Source organism: Camelus dromedarius, chromosome 1, assembly GCF_036321535.1.
Source record: "Camelus dromedarius isolate mCamDro1 chromosome 1, mCamDro1.pat, whole genome shotgun sequence".
NCBI classification, from domain to species: Eukaryota; Metazoa; Chordata; class Mammalia; order Artiodactyla; family Camelidae; genus Camelus; species Camelus dromedarius.
This window is the reverse complement of record NC_087436.1, coordinates 4,012,638-4,034,676: the sequence shown is the minus strand read 5'-3', so window position 1 is coordinate 4,034,676 and position 22,039 is coordinate 4,012,638. Positions and strand designations below refer to the sequence as shown.

Here is a 22,039-nt window from a genome sequence, read left to right as displayed (position 1 = left end):
CCAGAGCTCGATCCGTGTTGGCAGCTGTTATGATCACTATCACCATTGAGGGTTATCAGGTAGTTTTAAGACTTGGTAATATGAATTCTTGAATAATGTTAAAAGACTAGACATCTCAGATCCAGTTTACATAGTTCTCAAGATTTCCTCTGAGAAATGGATGTTTTTTCCCCATCTTAAATCTGAGTTGAGTCCTCTAAAAAAATTCCGTATTCCTCCATCATTTTGCTTTAATTCTCCATTTCTTAAAAAAATTTTTTTAAATGAAATTACTGGGGACTGAACTGAGGGCCTCATGCATGCTAAGCACATACTCTCCCAAATGAGGTATAATCTCCCCCTGTTTTTTTTTAAACTTTACTTTCTTAATATTCAGAGGTTAGAGGCCTCTAATTCTTTTTCTGGAGACTCGTCCGTGAACCTGTAAATCTATAATTAATCGACAAATCTTGGTTTATTAAAAAAATCAATAGAATATTCTGCAATCCATCCAAAAGGAAATGCTCATTGACTTAAAATGTTTCTCCTTTATGGTGATTTCTACTTTTTGGTTTAGCTTAATTTATTAACAGCCATCCTCATCATCATAATGACCAAACTCGCTGTGAGTGGACACCTACCTAAGGCTAAAATGTTTTCCTCATGTTTTACTTCATAGCAGGTGTTTGAGGGTAGGTATCAGTGTCTCCTTTTTTGCAGCTGAGGGATTGAGAGATGGGCCAGCTTGTCCCAAATCTCACGCAGCTGGCGGTGTCTAGCTCGGTGCTGGAATCCAGGCTGCACAGGATGCAATCTCAATTGCTCCTCTAATCAGCCTCCCGTTGAGTGGTTTCCCGAAATCCTGTGAGTCCATAAATGACCGATTTTAGCGATCTCAGCCTGATGAGGTCTTCAAAGGAGAGACACCAGTGAGAATGTGAGACAGAGTGGCATAAATTAAAATTGTACATATTAACAAATGTTTTATTCTCAGGTAATGACTTAAAAAGATAATATCTTTTTTTTTTATTTTAGTGCTTTGTAAGCACTAAAAACAAATCATTTAAAATAATTATTGTTCAAAAGAGAAGTGGGCTTTGAAAATCCAACCGTTGCTAATGATGTTATTGTTTTTCTCTAGGGGCGCTTATTGACTGAAAAATTTACAAAGACTGAATTGTTTTTATGTAGTCTTAGTATGGAAGAAAAGATTGTCAGTGAGTATTGTAAGTAAAATCCTTACTCTTTTCTTTCTTGATGATGAATATGTTAGTTGTTTTCATGGCTTAAGTACATTTCGTCATTTGTGAAATTTGAGTAATATCGTTTACCTTGTCTGACTGTGAGAGTTAGACGCCTTGTATACAAAGCACCGTTGAGGTGCTTAATAAAAATGTGCTGTCACAATGACTGATACTTTAGAAGTATCAATTCTGAATACTAAAAAGTGTAGCTTATTTCTGATGCATATTCAATATGTATATATATGTTATATATGAATATGGCTTAAAATAACAAGGATTCAGTTTTTTTTTTAGTGCAGTATGAAGTTTTAATGAAATCTGTATCATTCTCGTGAAACAGGGAATACTTAAATTGCCTTAAGCAGACGACCTTGAAGATTATTTACACAGAATGTGTATTGTTACAGCTCAGAATTCATGTTGCCGTGTAAATATCCACTCAGACTTATAAATTCATGAGATTCTGACCAGAACCATTAAGTTTAGAAAAATCCACATTGATCATTTTCAGGGAATAAGCTTCTCTCATTTGTGATTAAAGAAAATTTTGATATTTTTTCTGCACTCTTAACAGGTTTTAAAATATCAAAATTTTGATTTGAAATGTCACTTTTTTAATAGAGAGAATAAAGCTCAGGCTGTTTTAATATGTAAATAAATGTTTTTGTATTTCAACAAACTTGTATGACTTCCTGGCTCTTTGAGAAGTATTTTGCAAGATACTTTGATTACCTGCTGTTGGAAAAATACAGACGTGACTTTTATGAATATAGGCGTAGTACAGATCTGTTGGTTTTTGCTACAGTGCAAGACATGAGGCCTAGGAGAGCTTTGCTGCTGATTGCCAGGAGGACAGATCCAAGGTATCAGTCTCCCCTCCTGTAAAATGAAGTGGCTGGACTGGATTCTTTCCTCCTCTAAGATGAGTTTCCATGAGCCTGTGTCTTTTGTTTATATTCAGGAGTATTAGCAATATCAGATTAAATACTGAATACCCCTCCCTTCCCCCGAAGCAAAGTGCAGTATGTGGTACATAAGCTTTTAGTTACCTGATTCTCCTTTCTGATCATACAGGCAATTTTTGTGTTGCATCTTTCCTGGGAACCTGGAAGGTCTTTTAAGCCGTAGGTGGTGCTGTTGCACCTTCTTACAGTCTTAATTTTCCTGTTTTTAAAAGAAGGCTTAAACAACGTGATTTTATTTTGATTTCTTTGCTTAATGCTTCAGAATAGCACAATGTCCATTATGTCTGTCTACCTGGAAAAATTATTCTGCCTATATCTTAGTTTTATTCTGTCATCTCGCTGTGAACATTTCAGACTTGCTGTGCAAACAATGGGAAAATCGGACTTTTCTTCCAGTGTTAGAAATCAGTGGGCCGGGATTTTATAAAAGAGCTAGAAGCAGCCTCTGGAGCAACTTAAAGCTAAAAAGTGTGTTGAGTTCCCTGAGTATTGACACCGCCGATGTATGTTAATTGGTGGGAGATGATTTGGTACATATACAAAGGGGTGTAGTTTTTTGACTTGGGTTTGCGTGTACGTGCTGCCACTGAACCACGTGAGCCTGAGTCAGTTCGTTCTGAGTTTTTCCCTCGTCTGTGAGATGGGGACTCTCGTATCTGCTTTGTAGAATTGTGAGAATTAGAAGTTATGTAAAGTGTTTACCACAGTGGTTATGTCAAGAGGGCTTATAAACTTTAGCTGCTGTTTTGTGTGAAGCCATCATTTGATGGTCTTTGGCAATTACTAAGAAACAGGAAAATAAGAAAAGCTGGTTTTATGATGAAAGATATTTGAGGAGGTTCCATAGTTCCTATACCCATAATTTAGCATCAGCAGAGTCAGGACCGTTACACAGTCGCCCTGAACCAACGTTAAGCTACAGAGTTTTTGTTACTTCATATATGTTGGGGCCTAAGGGGATCCAATACTTATACACATGTTGTCTCCAGCAGCCAACTGAGAGATAATACGAAAGACTAGGCAGGCGATAAATGTTTTCTTTTTTACTGATGAAGCCACGCTCTCCATGAACTTCAGGGTTGTGGGTAAATGAGTGTTGTGATACAGTGTCCCAGAAATAGAGACTTACCCTGTCCCAGGTATCTCTGTGCCACAGCGAGCCTTCCCTTGAGAAGATCTGCCCCATCATGCAAAGGGCTGTCCTGCTATGGAGCTGAGCACCCCAGGTGCTTCCCAAGGGTGGCCAACCCTGGAGGGAAAGGAAGGGCTTCACATGCCCTGCTTGTCTCCCTGGAATCACACCTCACTCTGTTAGTGTGAGGAGGGCTAACTGTGAGCCAGGGGCCAGGGGTATGAAGGGAGAAGCACTCTCCGTGGCCCAGAGGAGTGGGGAGGAGGCATCCCCTCCCTCAGTTTAAACAGGTGGTGGGATGGAACAGAAGGGTGCACCCCAAGAGTTTATAAAAGGAGAAATGAAGATTTCCTTTGGGACTTAGTCTAGCCAGGAAACACAGGAGATGATTAGAAAGGAGACTTGTAAACCACTGTAATATTAAGTTGATATTTGTTGAGCACCAAAAATGTGCTACATTTTTTCTGAGCATTTTACAGAAATGTATCCTTCAATCTTCTCAACAAGCGAGTAAGAAAAGTTTGATTTTTATACCAGTTTTACAGTGTGGAAATTGAGGCACACAGAGGGTAAGTTGGCCAAGGTCACAGAAATAGTAAGCGGCAGAGCTGGTATTTAAACCCTGGCTGTCTGGTTTTGAGGCTCCGAAAATGGGCTTTGGGTGTTTAGATGTATCTGCATCCCTGGATCTCTGTACGTCTGTGCATCAGTTAGCCCAGAAAGGACAGAGAAAGGAGAGTCACACAGGTGCTCACAGTCGTGTCTTGGCCACTGTCCATGAAGAGTGCACCGTGATTAGCGTTGTTTTCCAGACAGTAGATCTGTTGGTATAACAGAAATTCAGTCCATTGAATTAATCTAGAAACCCTTTCTGCTGCTCTGCTTCTGTCCACGCTTGCCATGTGACTGCCTGCCCGTGATTGGGCCATTGAGGAGAACATGTACTCATGGTTGAACTCTGATATTGCAGTCTGGTTCATAGTTTCACGTCTTCTGTTACATTAATAAGTTAAATTTCTGGTTTTCTTGCATCAGTGTGTCATGAGTTTGGTTAATGTGAAACCAGTCCATGGGAGCCCAGGGGTAATGACGGTATAATTTCTTAGCACGTTGTGGCACTTCTACCCGTGCAGACCTGGCGGGAGGATGTCCGTATTCCGCACTGATTTCCCCCAACTGCAGTTTCCTCTCCCACCCCCGGATGTGAGGCTGGGAGCTCTCTGAGTAGGCCAGTCAGAGGCCAAGTCCACCAATCAGAAGTACCCAGAAGAGGGTTTAATAGAAGTAAAGGGTTTCCAGGTAGTCCGATGGGCTGTTCGAGTAATTTAGTGAAAAGCTGTCCACTGTCTGTGGTTGAGCTGCTTCTTTGCTGTTGAAAAGTCTGGATTAGATGAAGGGATTTTAAAAAGCAGAAAGGAATGATTTCAGGTGGTACATCCACACCAGGGAGAAGTGATGGATGACCGCCTGTGTGAGGCATAGACAGAGTCTTACAAACTTAATAAAACAGCTTTAAATGCTCTGCCATCGGAGTGCACTTCATAAGGGGTCCATATCATCACTGGTCATGCTGAGAGGGCAAGTAACTGATGATGGCAGAAAGGACACGGAGGCATCAAAAAGGTCTCAGTCACGTTCCCTTTTTAAAGAATGAGGCACAGTGTAATGTATTTGAGCTGGTTTTTCACTGAAAAATTTTTAGTGTTTTCTGGGACTCCCCAGTGCCACAAGGTTCCATGCAGCTGGGTGTCCCCTCAATGCAGCTCTGTCAGCTCTTGCCCTGGGCTGACGCGGTGTCACAGGGAGCAGGACGGTCAGCGTCCCCGGCTCCTCCGAGCTCCATCTCCTCATCCGCAGTGCTGGGTTGCTCATCCGTGTCTACTTAGTAGGGTTGCTGAGAATCACAAGTGATGGTTGTCAGGTGTGAGTTGTGGTTGTCTCTGTGATTGGCATATAGTCAATATTTGATAGAAACACTTGTTTTTTTATTGCAATTGTGGCTCCTAGGTTGCAGTGGTTTTTAGTCTGCATTTTTTTATAACTTTACTCATTTTTAGTTATGCACTTATTTTTATTTATTTTTTTGGAGGTACTGGGGACTGAAGCCAGGACATTGTGCATGCTAAGCAGGTGGTCTACAACTGAGTAACACCCACCCTCCTTGTCTGCACTTAAAAATAAATATTGCAATACACAAAAGAGCTCTTAAACACCATCATGGGACCTAGTCTCTGTATAGGCATTTGAACATGTATACGATATCAATAAGAATAAATGTTGGGACAAAGCTTTCTGAATCTGTTAATGTGCTTAAAAACGGTCATAGCTAGTGATAAACATGAGACTTGGACCCAGTACTTCTTAGGGTCTGTTTTGCCATCATGGGAAATTACATTCTACAGAGAAGGCTAATTGGGTCTCTTTGATAATTGGATGGTTTAGCAGATGATCAAGGCTTTCAAAAGCTGACAGTTTTGTATTTTAAACTAACTACAAAGTTATCTTCTAGAAGTTGGAAGTCCTAAGCTTGTGAAGTGCCCAGTAATCCAGGGGGTATGTGTCTGTGTCTGTGTGAACGTTTGTGTGTGTGATTTCAGGAATGTAGAAATAAGTTCCTTATGGACTTCTGATACCTTTCTCCTCCAGTTCAAGGTGTAGGCATATATTTACACAAATAAATTGATTTTCTTTTGTCATTTTGCATATTGGTGGGAATAAGAGGTTGTCATACTTGCTTCAGAAGGGTTGGGGAGCATGAGCTTAGAAAACGGGAGGAGAAAGAGGCCGGGAGGCACTTCACACTTTGTGCAGGATTTGAGGAACAGGAGCTTTTCTTTTCTCTTTTCTTCTAAAGCAAACTGGCACTGAATCGTAACATATTATTACTCAGAATTGCTTTTCTAATCAGATACAAGTGCCTCAGAATTTTCAAGGTAACATGAACGATGAAATGTGTTTTAGCATTTATCTTTAAAAGTAGTTTTATTTTTCAAGGAAAAGGCTATAGCTTATTCTTTCTTCCAGTGGTACATGAAGTTCTCATTGATCCAAGTACATGATCTATGTGCTTAGTTTCTTTGAGTTTTTTGTTTTTTTTAAGTGCTTGTTTCATTGTGGTGTGAATGAATGTTTAAAATTTTTGGATTTTGATCTTTAGAACATGCTGATTTATCAGAACTGTTAAAAACCTGATTGTTCTTTGGTCCTTGTTTGGTGGGGCACCCTATTGATTACTGTTGTCTGTTAAAGAGAGAAATTGTTCCTCTAGCCTGCAGATCATTAAGTGAATGGTTTGCAGTGAGCCTTAAAATTTCATTGAATGCATTGAGCATGATTGTCCAGTGAATTTTGAATTGACTCATAGTAATGACTTTGCTTTGTTTCTGTGGCTTTTGCTCCTCTCCACAAGAGTTTGAATTCTCTGTTGCATTTTGTATACGTGTTCTTAACAGGGGAAGATATTTTGCATTTTTTACAGAGGTGGGTTTTCCTATCCCCTCTGAATGCCTTCTGTAATTGATACAACAAAAATCTGTTATTGCAGTGCTTAATTATTTCATACACTAGTTTTTGGCTTAATCAGAAACAATGACAGAGTGATAATAAAAAATAGGAAAACCTTCCCTCCTTTGAAGAACAGAAGTCAGGTGGTAAGGCTCACCCGTGCTTTGTGCCTGACACACTTAACTCTCATGTCATTGTGTATCATGATTCAGAGATGGAGTTGCTTCAGGTTTATAGAGTTTTGTTTTAACATTTGTGTTGAATTCTCTCTCCAGGCTGATATATCCTGTTGTGTTTGTTGAAACTGTAGAAGGGAAACAAATTCTTTCTTTTTGTTTTCCAGAAGCCTGATTTGCTGACGATAAAGAGTTGAGGGTGGGCTGAGGAACAAAGTGACACTCCCTCTACTCCCAGCTGAAACTGATGAACAATGAAATCAATTAAGTGTATCGATATTTGACCAATAGAATTCAGCGAGACCAAACTGGCTAGTTATGCCCAAAGAAAGTATGGAATTCACCTGCAGAATTAGTTGTTTACCAAGAAGCAGCAGCTTAGAGCTATCAGAAAAATCAGTAATATGATGAGATATAAAATGAATATAATATCTTTTATTTCTGAAAGTTTTCTACGTTAAGTTGTGTAGAGCTAAAATTAAGTTTCAGGCACCAGGAGTTAAGAGTGTGGGTGGTTCTGTAGGATCGTTATTCAGGGATCTGCCTAGACCCTGCTAGAGTGGCTGAAGCTGGCAGGAAAAGGCCCAGAGCCAGGATTTGTCACCCAAGGGTGTCCTCCATAATGGTTCCATGTGGGAGCCCATGATTGGGTTAACAAATTTTAACAGACCCCAGCCGTCTGTCAACTTTAAGGAGAAAAAAAAAGCTTAGTAACTGCTTTGCAAGCAAGCGTCTGTGCATCCTCACTCCTGTCTCCTTGCCTTAAAAAGCAGAGGCAATGCTTTGCTTGCATAGTTGAGGTTTTAGATAGCACTCTGCTAATTGCAAAGCAATGACCCAGGCCCTCAGGTATAAACGCTGGGCTTGTGTGCAGTTAGATAGTCTATTATCCCCAAAACAAGGACCTAGCTGGTCTGGTGGTCTGCTTTGTAATTCACATATCTAAAGAATATATCTTATTCCCCACACCCCATGACTTCCCTAAAGATACACGAAGACTTTGTACTCATGGTGGATTCTACAATCTCTTTCTCATCCCTTCTTTCCCCAAGTTCCTGCTTACTATCACACAACTGTTAATGACTTTTTCCTTTGATTATACACAATAAATATGGTAGCATTTGATAGGATCGTGGAGTTGGCTCCCTACTCCCTATCGATTTCTGGGCTATTTCCACAGAGTCTTGAGTAATCATTTACTGTAGGTAAGACTTCTGCAAGCCAGAACCCACAGTTCCAGGTGAGAAGGATGCAGGTTTATCTCTCCTACCCAAGGGAGAGAGAGTAGAGAATTGAGATCTGCTACTTCATGGTCCCTTCCTGCCCCAGGGCAACTCCAGTTCACCTGCAGCCTTCTGGCCTCTGCTCACAGGGCCTCTGTCCCAGAACTTACTGCAGCCTTTTCTTCCCTTGTCAACATTTCCTATGCCTTTTAGAAGTTGGTCTCTTCTCTGCAATACAACCCTGGCAGATGTGATGGTGGTCAGTGTGCTGGTGGGCAGTCACTTGGGGACTGCCAGGAAACATGCTGATTCTCCTGAGTCTCTCATTCGGGGTTACAGAACTGTTGAGCACCGGAGGAAGCCCATTCGGGTGAGACCAGCACAGCATTGTGTCACTTTCATTTTATTTTTGAATTTTCAGTGGAGAAATTATTTGTAGCAAACTGTTCCAGATTTTCGGCTGCCTGCGTTCCTCACCACCATTTCCTTGTTGGCTCTGGTGCTTGTTCTAAGAACAAAGTATCTTCTCTGGTCATTTCTAGCAGCTGGGCTTGCTAAATCCTTGATCTTCATTTGAAGCAGAATTCTTCTTCGTGATGTCAAGCTGATTTTCCTATTTCTGAGTATTTCGTGTACACTCAGCAACTGTTTCAAGTGAAATGCTCTTGTCCAATTTCAGTTTACCCACATGATGATCTCCTGCTTTCATGCTGAGGGCAGTTTCTTCTTCCTGTAATAAAAGTTAGCAATTTGCATCTACTATTTGAAAGTACTGGCCCTAGGTGCTTTTTTTCTTAACAGTTTTAATACAATTCACCCATTAAAATGTACAGCGGTTTTTACTCTATGCCCATAATTGTGCATTGCAGTCAATCTTAAAACATTTTCATCCCCCAACAGGAAGCCCCGTATTCACAAGCAGTCATTCCCATCTTCCCCATCCTCCCCCAGCCCCAGGAAGCCACTGTTCTCTCTCTGTGGATTTGCCTCTGTTGGACATTTCATGTAAAATGAGTCATTTCATGTAAATGAAACCGTCTATTGTGACTGACTTCTTTCACACTGAGTAACGTTTTAAATGTTTGTCCACGGTGTTGCCTGGGTCAGTACTCTATGCTTTGCTATTCCTGAATAATATTCCACTGTATGGCTGGGCCCCACTGTTTACCCCATTCATCAGGTGATAGTCATTTGTGTTGTTTCTGCTTTTTGGCTGTGATGAGTAATGGCGCCGTGAATATTCCTGTAGGAGTTTTTATGTGGACATTGGTTTTCAGTTCTCTTACGTGTGTGCCCAGAGAGCAGAAAGGCTGGGTCATTCATAAACCAAATGTTCAACTCTCTGAGGACCTGCCAGGCTGTTTTCCAAAGTGGTCACACAGCGTTACGTTCTCACCAGCAAGGGCTGCGAGCTCCGCTTCCTCTGTGTCCTCATTAGTGCTTGTTACTCTTTTTTTTTTTTATTATAACCTATTGTAGTGAGTGTGAAGCGGTTTCTCCTAGTGGTTTTGACTTGATTTCCTTTACAGCTAATGATATTAAACATCGTTTGATTGTGCTTATTGGCCATTTGTATATTTTCTTTGAAAAATACATTTTCAGATCCTTTATTCACTTTTTAATTGAGTTCCCTTTTTATTGTTGAGTTATAGGAGGTTTTTTTTTTATTTGAAGATAAAAATTCCTAATCAGATAAATGATTTGAAAAAATTTTCTCCTGTTTGTTGTTTTTTCACTTTCTGGATGGTGTCCTTTGAAGAAATGTTTTACATTTTGATGAATTCCAATTTATCACTGTTTTCTTTGTTCCTTGTGTTTTGGGGTAATATTTATAATCTGAGGTATTTTATTTAAATTTTTATATATAAAATAACTTAATTCTTAGGACTGTTCTAGGAGACGGGTGCTGTTGTTGTCCCCAGTCTATGGATAGGAGACTGGGATGCAGAAAATTTCACTGACATATCAGTGTCACAGCTACCCAGTGCTGTGGGAGTTCAGACCCTCATGTTTGTCCCCAGCATCTGTGCTCTTCACCACCATGCTCCACTCCTTCCTGGAATCGTTATGGAAAAAGTCTTTCCTTTTTTGATTTCTTGTTAGTTTGTTTTCTCATTGGGGACCTCAACTCCTCATTTTCCTTGCAGAGATCAGTGTAGGTTTATTTTAGGTCTCATGTAGGCAGAAGCATTGCTATCAGTTTACTTCTTTATTACTCACTCTCCAGTGATGATTGTTGCTATTTGACCTAATCAAGTCTTGCTTAAGTCTTTCCTGCTCATGACACTGAAAACAGTCATGACTTACAGAATGCTCAAAAAGAAAGTACTTGAGTGATTTTATTTTTCTAACCAATCAAACCAATCAAATAAAAACCCCGGTGTTGGAACACATTATAAGCCCTCCAGAATAGGGTCACTGTCATCCTTGTGTTTCATTTGTTTTGTCACAGTGTCTGGATAGTGCCTTTTTGTCCAGCAGTTTTGTTAGGATACGGTGCTCGTGAATAATTGTAAGGACATAATTTTGACAACAGACTGTGTTGTTCATTTCACGAGGGAAAAGATCATATAGAAATACTGCTCAGAGGTATTTTAAAATTAAGCTTGGAATTTTGAGAAGAGTTCAAGGAAGCATACAAAGATCTTTTTCACTAATTTTAGATCTATCTTAGACACATTATGTTTACATAGCAGAGTAACTTATCAACTAGATTTGACAAAAGGTGTGTAATATTGATTATTTGTTGTAGTTGAAATATTCTACCTGGGATAAAGTAATCAGTGCCCATAAATGAACAAATATGTTTGTATTTCTATGCAACATGGGAGCAGACTTCATATGTTTCTATATAATATATATGACTGTGTGTTTTAATCTGTCTGTCAGTGTTTTTATAGTTTTTCAGCAATGTTGTAACCTTAGAATTCTAAGAAAATCACCCCTGATTCTAGTGCAGTTTGTACTGTGTATCCTGTCTTATGCATGGGATTCCACTCTCCCCTCAGGGAGGAATTTCCTCTCCTATTGAGTTAGTAGCAGAGTTAAAGGCACTGTGATTTCTAGGCCTTTGCTCTCCATGTGTTTGCAGTTGGCTGTCAATCACGATTTTCCCTTTCTTGAGTTTTCATTGTTGAATTAGAATTTTTGAAAATAACTATTAATATGTTGCATCGGTCTCCCTAGAAACTTGATGTGTTTGTACTTTTCAGTTTTCAATTTATGAAAAATGTAAATGCACTGTTGTTTTAAGTAGTCCTTTTTCACTAGATATTTGTTTACCTCTTTATAGTTAAAATATTATTTTCCCAATGAATGAATTGGTGTGCATGTTTTAAAAGATACCTTACTTTTTATTTTTCTTATTGTAACAGTTATTTTCATTGTAGAGAATTTAGAAAATAAGGATAAACACAATAATAACTTAAAAATGGCCTCTAACCACACCTGGAGATACAGTTGTAAGGTTTGAAATTGAGTATTACAAGTCCTCTCACGTTGTTCTTTTTCAAGCACAATTTGGTTACTGAGACCCTCGAATTCCCATATGAATTGTAGCAGCAGCTAGTCAGTTTCTGCAGTGGAGCCAGCTGGGATTGTGATCGAAACCACGTTGTATGTATGGATCGCTCTGGGGAGCACTGCCATTCCAAGAGCGCTGTCTTCTGATCCAGGAATGTGCGTGGTGTGTCTGTCCAGGTATTTAGGTCTTCTTTAATTTTTTTCAACAATGCTTTGAGTTTACAGAGCATTATTTTACTTTTTTTTCTTTGCCTTTATACTGAGGACAAGTGTGCCAGGTACCGGGATCAGAAGTTTACTTGAGCCCCGCCACTTGCTGCCACCATGGATGCTGCACTCTTGCTTTGCCCTCTGTACAATCTTGCACAAAATAAGACCACAGTAACTCTCTCTTGAATGAATGATAATATGATTGTTGAATGATGCTTGAGGGTCTTTGTGATGATGTCTTTTTCCCAGTCTTTCCCCTATTCATAACGATGCCCTTTCCCTTCCTTTCCTCCAGCCTGGCTTTCAGCCTGCCTGTGGCATTGATTTTCCCTATCTGTAGACTCTTCTTTTCACTGGTTCACGATAATCTTACATGTGCGCTGTGGAAACTTGCTAAATGACAAGAAAGAACAAATCCATTGAATGCTAGTATTTTTAGAGTGTGTTATTCTTTTATCGATTGAAGTTAAATCAGGCTGACCCCCTGAGCCCTCCCATGAGCTTTTCCCGCCTTCCTACAGGTGATACAGCTCTGGTTGCTGCATGTCCCTGCCCCCAGCCTTGGTTTTGCAGTTGAATAAGTCACCATCAGTGGAGCACTCTCTTTAAAATTGAAGACAACATTTGCTCCTTCTCCCTGGTTGGGGACTTGGATGAGATGAGGTACCATATAAAGAATGGAGCCCCACCTCATTCTGACCCCTGTTCTTTCCATTCCTTTCTCCAGGGGAAAAGAGTACAATTCAAAAATATAAAGATTGTGAGCTAATGAGATAGACAAGACAACCGATCATTTATTAAATATTCTTTCATGCCAGAAACAAATGTATTATACACACAAAAAGCACACAGAGCACGTTAGTACCATGGTTACAAACGTGGGTCCGAGTTCGAGTCCTGCTCTGGAGTGACCAGTCCTGTGAGATGGAGAAATGTTAGGTCAGCTTAGCCTCTCCCGGACTTGTTTCCTGTCCTGTAGAGACGGGCTCGCTAGGCGTCCCCCCCCCGTAGAGGTGCTGTGGGGTATAAATGGCGCACCTGGGCAGCCCGAGCACAGCTGCTCGTTCCTCGTAAGCGCAGGATAGCATAACTTTTGCGGTGACGGCTTTATGACCGTCCCGTGTAGACTCTTAGTGCTCCGAAGGGATGCCTTGTGGTTTGGAGATGGGATTCTCACTTCTGTAAATACCCAAGGATTGTGTTATTGGGCCCTGATGATTTGAATCTATCCTTTATAAAGTACATACTGTAGATATATTTTTCAAGCATGCATGCTTTTTTTCTTTTATTATTTATAGTTCTACCCTCTCATCTCTTGGTGTGACTTTTCATGGAATCCAGGAAACAGCCCTAAGCCATCTGCCTCTTCACTCTTCTCCGTGGTGGTTTTCTTCCCTGACTAGAAGAGGGTTCTGCATAGGAAATTTTCTTTCCCCTTTTCTTTCCCCTTTTCTTGGAGTCTCTCTGTTTGTCTGCCCATCTCTCACCTGTCCATCTATCCATTTATCTACCCACTCATTCTTCTGACTTGTTCCAAGAAGCATATTAGGCAGCTTACAGAAGAACAGATACCAAATAAACAGGTGAGAAAATGGGGCCAAGTACAGACATTATGGCTAGTTGGTGAGCTTGTGTGAGGGTTGCAGGCGTGAGACATTTAAGACTTATAAGATTGCTGTGACTTATAAGATCGACAGCAAGAGTGTGCCTGAGGCTCCCAGCAGACACAGGGAAACAGGGTTTGTGGGAGATTCTCACTGGATGTGAAATGAATAAGTGGATGAGGAGAAGCCCAGCCTTTCCAGCTACTAAGGCTTAGGAGAATATTTTGAGTGTCTTCCAAAATCAGAGTATTTCATCTTTTATTTTGTCAGAGTTCTATGTATAGTTGGTTACATTCTATACATGGAAATTTATCCAAAACTGCTTCCCACGTGAGTCCCATGGCTCGGAATGGGGTGGTTCTGCTCATTGACGGTGTTTGGACAGAAACAGAAATTGACAGCCTCCAAGGAGCCTGGGATTTGTCAGTTATGTTTTGTCAGTGCTGTAGATTTCAGAGAATGTTTTCACAGTTTCTCTCCATCAGAGGCGGCAGCATGCTCTCTTAGCAGCATTAGGAGCTCAGGGCCACGGGATGGTGAGTGCTGACTGCACTGCCATCAAGGCAGATAAGGTAGTCACTGCAGGCGTGGTGCTTTCACGTAGTGCATTTCATGTTCTTTAATAGAAGGTTTCAACAGGGAGTTGAGTTAATTAACATTTAATAAATATGATGCTTTGTTGAAAAGACAGTTATAAGCAGAATATAAGCTGTGAAGGTTTTAAGAACGGTTTCATTACTGAAATTTCAGTAGGGAAGATTCACAGTTTATCTTATTTATGCCTCTCTTTTACAGTAACAAAGAAACAAGACAGAAAAAGCAGAGGATGATTTCTGTTTTTCCTCTCAGCTTGCAGGTGCCCTCACCTCCAGTGGCATCCATCCAGACACCAGCACTGACACTGGCCGTGCTCAGAACTGCCTCAGCCCTGAAGACACAACTGACAAATAGAAGGGGGCCATGCCCTGTTACAGCAGGTGCTCTCACTTTGTGGGTCTTTCTGTAACTGCGCGTTGTTATTCAGGATCGCCTGTTCTTCATTTTGTGATGCTGCTGCGGTGCCTCCTAGTTATTTGTTTCTGTAAGTACTCATGTATTTTCTCCAATGCGTGGTACTAGACACCTAAAAATGCTTTTTTCAGATGAAAAATAATGTGTATTTAATATAATAAGTCTGAAAAAAGGGGCAAAAGAGGGTATCCTTGTCCCACTACTCAGAGATAGTAATTAACACTTTAACATCTATTTTCTGTTCTTTTTGTCAGTTTGTATCACCTCTGTCATAAAAACCAGCGATCACTCTGTGCCTGTTGACTGTGTGGAGACCTCCATTTTCCATTCGGCTTATTACATGTTTTTCCACAATATTCTAATTCCCCTGGCATGATTTTTAATTACCAGTATAGCATTCTGTCTTGTGGAGGCATCGTCCATTTTACTTCGGACTTGAAAAAAACTTTTAAATTCAAGTATACTTAACTGAAATACTGAAAAGAGAACTGTGGTGGTACCAAAAGGCCCCTACCTCCCTTCCCCTTATTTCCTGAGTGTAAAAGCTGTTGACAATGTGGTGTATATATTTCATGACATTTATGCCTATGACATATATATATATATATCCATAAATACATACATACCTACATATGTACACGTATATGGGAAATCTATTTATATGTGTGTGTATATATGCTTTATTGAAAAATAAGACCATACTATATGTGTTCTGCAGCTCGCTTTATTCACTCACGGGTATATCACAGACATCCTCCCACTCCAGACTCACCCAGTCCTTTCGGATAGAGTGGAGGGGTCTCCTGATGTGCAGGTGTGGTCTCTTGTGCAAGGACAGCTTTGGTGGGAGAGCGATGTGGACACGGCCCTGGACCTTGCCGAATCGCCGGCCCCTTCAAAGCCCACATCTCGCCGTGATTTACTGCATCCTTTTCTTGATGGTGGACCCTTAAGTTTTCTCCATTTTCCACTTTCAGAAAGGATGTTTGACTGGCATCCTTCTTGTACAAACATTCCTGTGATCTTGTATGAGTATTTCTTTAGTTAAGGCTTCTGGAAATTTAGTCCCTGGATGTGACATTTACATTCATCACAGGTTCCTTTCAAGTGACTCTAGAAATTGCTTCTCCAGTAGGGAATGAAAAGCTGTAGAATAACTTATGTAACCAATTTTCTATCACTGGATATGATTTCACTTCAGCTTTTCTTCCCAACATTGTAAACAGTGCTGTGTAAATGCTCTGATGAGTACATATTTTTGAATTGATTATTTTTCTAAATGAAAAGATTCCTAGAAGTTGAGTTGAGTCTGTGTGTACACACGTTTTTCAGAGTTTACATATCCATTGACATGTCATCCTCCAAAAAGTCGCTCACAGTTTGTTCTCTCACAGATGGACACTAGCTAGAATATCTTTTATAAATATTTGACAATATGATGAGCAAAAGTGCTTTTTCATTGTTTTAGTTTGCATTTGATGACCAGTGAGGTATTGAGCATTTTTCACTCATTAGCCATCTGACTTTTTAAAAGTGAATGATCCCTTTTGTCCTTTGCACACATTTAAGTGAGGGAGCTTCTTGTTGCTTTGTGAACAGCTCTTTGTATGTTATGAACATTAACCCCTTGCCTTCATCAACATGTATCACAGAGCTTTTTCTTGTCATTTCTTGCCTTTCATTTTGTTCAGTAGGTTTTTTATTTTCGTTGTGGCCCAAAATATTTTTAAGATTGTAAATGTCTTCCTTTTGGGTTTTATCTTTGGTATTATTCTTAGAAACACTTTCTTATAATGATATAAATCTATTGTGTAAGTTTTTTTAATCTCTAAGATGGAGATGATAATAGTACTTGTTATAGTGAGGAGAAGTTGAATTAATATGTGCAAAGAGTTGCAATTGTTGTTATTAGTATTTTAATATTTACATCACTTTCTGTAATTTTTCTTGTGGTCATTAGCACAGGAATATAATTTGTTCTTTCCAGGTGATTGTCTGATTGTCCCAGGACAATTATTGAATTCATACTTTGCTCTTTGATTTGAAATCCCACCTGTACAATATACTTATGCACACTAGAGTCTCTTTTTGAGCTCATGGTTTATTTCTGTCAATTTTACTTTCTTACTCTAGCGCTATATCTTACATATTGTAAAAATTTATTTAATATCTGAAAGTGTTATTTTTTTTTTATTCTTTTCTTCCATCCCAAATTTTCTTGGCTAGTATTATGACTTTATTATTCCTGAAGAATTCTAAAATACTTTGTTCAAGTTAAAAAAAAACAGATAGGATTTTCATGGGATTTTTTAGTAAGTTTTGAATTATCTTTAGGAGAACTTACATCTTTACAAAACTGCTTTCCTCCATGCAATATGTTGATGTCTCTACATTCACACCTCTTACTTTACACCTCAGTAGAGTCCAGTAGTTTTCTCCATGTAGAACTTGGGCTTTAATTTTGAGTTTATTCCAGATTATTGTTGATGTCTTTGTTAATTTTGTACATGAGAATTTTTTTGCTATTATATTTTTTAACTGTTAAAACTGACACCTAGGAAGGCAGATTTGGTTTGTAAATACTCACTTTGTAACTTGTCATTTAAAATTGGAAGTATTAAGTATTTGTTCCAGAATGCTTTCTTTTCTGTTTTTAAAAATTTGTTTCCAAGATTATCAAAATGGTCATAGCTAAGTAGTATAGGTGGGGATACAGATGGAGAGAGGTAGTGTGGCTCATGTACAAACTCTGAGCAGTTTCATGGCTGCCTTTAGGCTGGAGAAGCCGCAGAAGAGCCCAGGTTAGACCGGGGGTGGCTTTGTATGCACTTGAAAGCCAGCTTTCCTGCCTTTATGGTGAAGCCTGGTGGGCGTGGCAGGTAGATGATCAAGGTCCGATGGAGGCCATTGGCTGCACAGAGCGCTGTGACTGTGAGAACTGGAGACCATCGCTATGGGAAATGCTTGGTGCCAGGAACACTGCAGGGGAGCTGGGGAGCCTGTGTGTTAAGGATTTTCCAGTCCTGGGAGTGGGAAGATGAGACTCTGCATTCAGATCTGAGTTTGAATTCATCCTCTCTTGTTTACTGGCCCTCTGACTTTTGTGAACTTATATACCCTCTTTGAACACCTGTTTTCTTGTCTCTCAAAAGAGGAGAATTACGGCCTGCTGCTAGAGTGTTTGATCAGGGTAAATGATTTGTGTCTATAAGATGCCACGTACAATCACAAGCTCAGTAAGAAATGGGCTGTCACCTCTTCTTCTGCAACTCAGTGCTTGACAAGACATGGGGGAAAGCCAGTCCATAATTTGTGTGTGATGTAATTAGGAACAAAATTAATGTCTTGCCTTTCCCTAGCAGTATTCGTACTCCTTTGCTTCATTTCCTTCTTTCCTTCTTTCCTTTCCCCTTTCCCCTCCTCCACCAAAAGAGCCTGAGACTCTCTCAGAACACTAGATTCAAATTACTTTAAAGGTTGTCTCATCCTCATGAAATGACAGTAAGATAAAAAAATCTGTAAATATCCCAGAATTCATTGTATTTGATTTACACACACACACGCACACACACACACAATCAGGCTACCTCCCACTTGCTGAGGGAGAAGGAACACTTTTTCTGTGTTTTCATTCACTGAGAGTGAGAACAAAGTCTCTTATGCAGACTTTCTCCCTGCTTCTTGCATGGTGTTTTTAATTGGATTTCTGTTTTGTTGCCATAGAAATATTCTCCTAATAGAAGGGAGGAAGTGGAGATATAGACATTCTGCTGAGATATTGGTTTCATTATATTTAAGTTGGAAAGTACTTAAGAGCATAGAGCCGTAACTTTTTATGGGTGAGAACCCATGATGGTGTAACTTGACAAGAACCTGGGTCTTCTGCCATCATGTCCATGCGGGCAAAGAGGCAACTGGGCAGGGGATGGCAGGGGTCCTTCTTGCTTGAGTTCCAGGGTCTTGTTAGTTTTCATTGCTCACCTGCCTTTAGTTTATGTCCATGTGGCCTCTCATGGGAAGGTCACTCTCTCCTGGTAGACTGAGTTTCTAATCAGCAAAAAGCTCTGGATCCACTCATATTTCCCAGAGATTTTCTGCTGACCTGCTGACACTTTATATAAATGAGACCTAAGAAACTACTTAATATAAAATCCTTATTGATATCATTTGCCCTTGAGTTCCATAGGAATGGGGTGCTGTCTCAGGCTGTCTAAGGCTAGATCTGAACAAAGATATGGTGATAGGCTGTGCTGCTGGACCCTCCACAGTCAAATGGGATTTCCACCTAGTTTTTAGAATCAGGCAGATGAGTTCAAATCTTGCCTTTACCAGTTATTAGCTTTGTGACTTGGGAAGAAACTGTAATTTTTTGTGTCCAATTTTCTTTGTAAGTTCAGTAATTATTTTAAGGGTTTTTTTTTTTTTTAATAGAATTGAATGAGCTAATTCCCTCATTTATACCTAAAATACTGATCGCGTCTTTCTATGTTGGTGCCTTGGTAGTTGATTACTAAGGAACTCGGCAGTGAGAATGTGGGTGGTGGACCCCTGGATCATAGAGCTTATATTCCAGGATATGCTTGTAAAAGACTGGATGTGCTGTGGATTTTTAGTAAATATCCATACCTTTCCTAATCCACATTGATTGTTTATATATCTTTACACTAATATATGAACAATTTTTTATTGCAATTTAAATATCTTTTTAGTATTTAAAATATGCAGCTATAACAAAAATACGTGAAATAAATAGATTTGACTTTTTTTCTTTTAAATAAGCAAAACAAATAAAATAGAAAAGAAAAAAAAGTTTTGAAGGAGTAGAAATAATTTTATTTCCGTGGAATCAATTCCCTATGTTAGGTTTTTTGGTTGTGTTGTTAAACAGCATATAAAGTTGATAGGTTGTGACATATTGGAAATGAGGAAACAGTGGAGACATACTACCTCCAATGAAGTCATTTTGTTACCACGTCCAAACTAGTTCTGCTTGCTGAATGACAGGCCAGTAAATCGGGAGATGAGGTGTTAGAGCAAGGAATAGTGACTTTATTTGAAAAGCTGGCAGACCCAGAAGATGGCATACTGATATCCTGGAGAACCCTCTTCCCCAAGTCAGAATTCAGTCTCCTTTTATACTAAAAAGGGGCGGGGGTGTGGTTGGTTGTTGCAAACTTCTTGCTGTACGAATTGTTTTCCTTGGAATCATTTGTTCTTGCAGCTGTCCATGTGGGTCAAATCATGGTTACCCTTTAAAACCTCCAAAAAAAAAAAAAAAAAGGTTATTCTCTATTTTGCAACTTGCCATCTCTACATAAGTGTAGAAGAGCTAACATCCTTAAAGATCAGAGCCCGCAGAATAGGCCCTCCTGGATATTTCAGGCTAAAGGCAACTTTCTTTTACAAAAGGTACAGAGCTAGCAAGTCTGAGCCTAGAAAACAGGGCACAGGTTTAAAGCCAAAGGAACATATCTAACATGAAGTCAAATTTGTTCTTTTCTATTACAATTTCTTTTTCCACCTCATAAATAATTTTAGTAAGAAACATGAACAATTTTTAATTTTTCTTCTTAATAATGGATAAATGAGCCAACTACATTTTTGTGAGCAGGGATGCTGTGCATGCCTTGGGGTCACAGCAAACTCTTGTTGGGGGTGGTCGACCCTGCAACATGTCTGATTCCCTGTGAGTGTTGGTGAGGGTCTCCCTAACCTGGGGCTCTCTTCAAGAACCAGCATATGGGCATTGACCTCTGGAGTCCTCTTTTTCAGCTGCAGGAAATTTTTTCAGATACTGTGATTGAAAAATCACTCCAGCTGGGGATAAGTAGGGAATAAAGGAAGAGGAAAAGGGCTTGGAGTAAAGTAGAAGAGAAGGACAGAAGATTAGGGAGCCTGGGGGCTTGGAAGCGTGGCTTTGGGAGAGAGACGAGCAGAGGTGGGGAGGTGCCCGGCTCCGGAACCAGCTCCTGCACCTGTCAGTGCGCCCAAGCCACACAGCATTTAATTGGCCCAGGACGCTATCCTGTCTGGATGTCACCCTGGGCAGAACCTTGAGAATCGAAGGTAAGTGGTGGGAAGCACTCACCTAGGGGGTCACTGAAGGCTTTAGTCAAGTCCACAGTGCCTTTATAGTCATGTGTCTTCACTTGCCCTTTATCTTAGGATCTGAGAAGCAGGAGCAAGGAACGCAGGGAGAGATCCAGGAAGACATCTGACTGTGTTAAGAGACGACAGTCACAGCGACACGGGGAGTGAAGACACTTGCAGCAAAGTAAAATAACTTCACAACTATTGCATCAGAGCTGCCGGTGTGAGAGAGCCTAAGCCTGTCTCAGAGTGCAGGGGACAAGCGGAAAGGAATGGCAAAATTAACACTGACAATTGAAATTTTGTTAAATAGCCTTCTACTTTTAATTGTAGCACTTGATTGTATGTAGGTGTATTTCTGTGAGCATTTATAGGTTCACACAACCCCACCAGCCCCTCTTGCCCCCATCGGGGATGGGCTTTCTCAAGCACAGTGCCCCTCCTGCTTGGGTGGGCCACGCTGCTGGTCCTCGCCTGGGGCCGGGCTGCTGCAGGGCACTGAGTCCCCGAGGCACGGCCTGCGAGATGTGACACTAACATCTCTGCTCTTGACTGGGGGCCTCCTTTCCCCCTGCAGTGTAAGAATGCTGGTGACTCAGAAGCATGCTTCAAAGCTGTCCGTGTCCTTGACATCCAGAAGCGGAGCCTGGAAGCTTCCGAATTTCTCCAGAATGTGGTTTACATTCACCTTGACAGGTGAGTGTATGTCCTTTTACAAGTGGAGGAATTACTGCAGTTTTCCTGGAAATTATTCACCACTAGTCCATCTGATTTTTCTGTGCTAGGATTCAGTATGGTATACTAAAAATTCTGGAGTCAGATCTTAATACCCTGATGAGGAGGATTATTTATTTTATTTCTTTATATTATAGTATTTTACTTTCAAAATTCAGAGTTTTCAGTTCCTTGAGGAATTTTTTTGGGGGTTGGAGAATCAACTTTGCTCTTACCATCTTTGTGACCTGTTGCTATATGCCTCTCACCTGTCTTCTGTCACTTGTGAGGCGGTTCCATTTGTGACCCTGTGCGGGTTGTTCATGTTATAAAATATAAAGTCTGTAAAAGTACAGTCCCTTTTACTCCGAAGACATTCCACAAGTACTACTTAAATCTGGGTGTGGTTTTTAGAAGACAGAATCATTAGAACATGTACTTGCAGGTTGCTAGTGCAAAATCCCCAAATCAATAGTGTAGCTCAACATCTAAAATCTTTCTAATCTACCTTGGATTTGTATGGATAAGTGAAGCAATTTGTTAAGAACTCAAGACCAGGTTTAGAATACAGGCTGGTGTATCTCAGCAGGTCCTCCCAAGCTGATGCTCTGCCAGAGGGCTGGGCCAAGGAGTGAGGGCGTGTCCTGCCCTCCCTGAGCTGACAG

General features: G+C 40.3%; 1 long non-coding RNA gene across 1 annotated transcript; it reads left to right on the top strand.

Annotated features, from left to right (window-relative positions):
* The first annotated feature begins 1,125 nt into the window (after window positions 1-1,125).
* LOC135321181 (uncharacterized) lies at window positions 1,126-21,494 on the top strand. The gene is made up of 5 exons (XR_010380759.1): window positions 1,126-1,205; window positions 11,737-11,922; window positions 14,409-14,640; window positions 20,736-20,844; window positions 21,238-21,494. It is a non-coding gene; the product is annotated as an uncharacterized LOC135321181 (long non-coding RNA).
* Window positions 21,495-22,039: the final 545 nt, after the last annotated feature.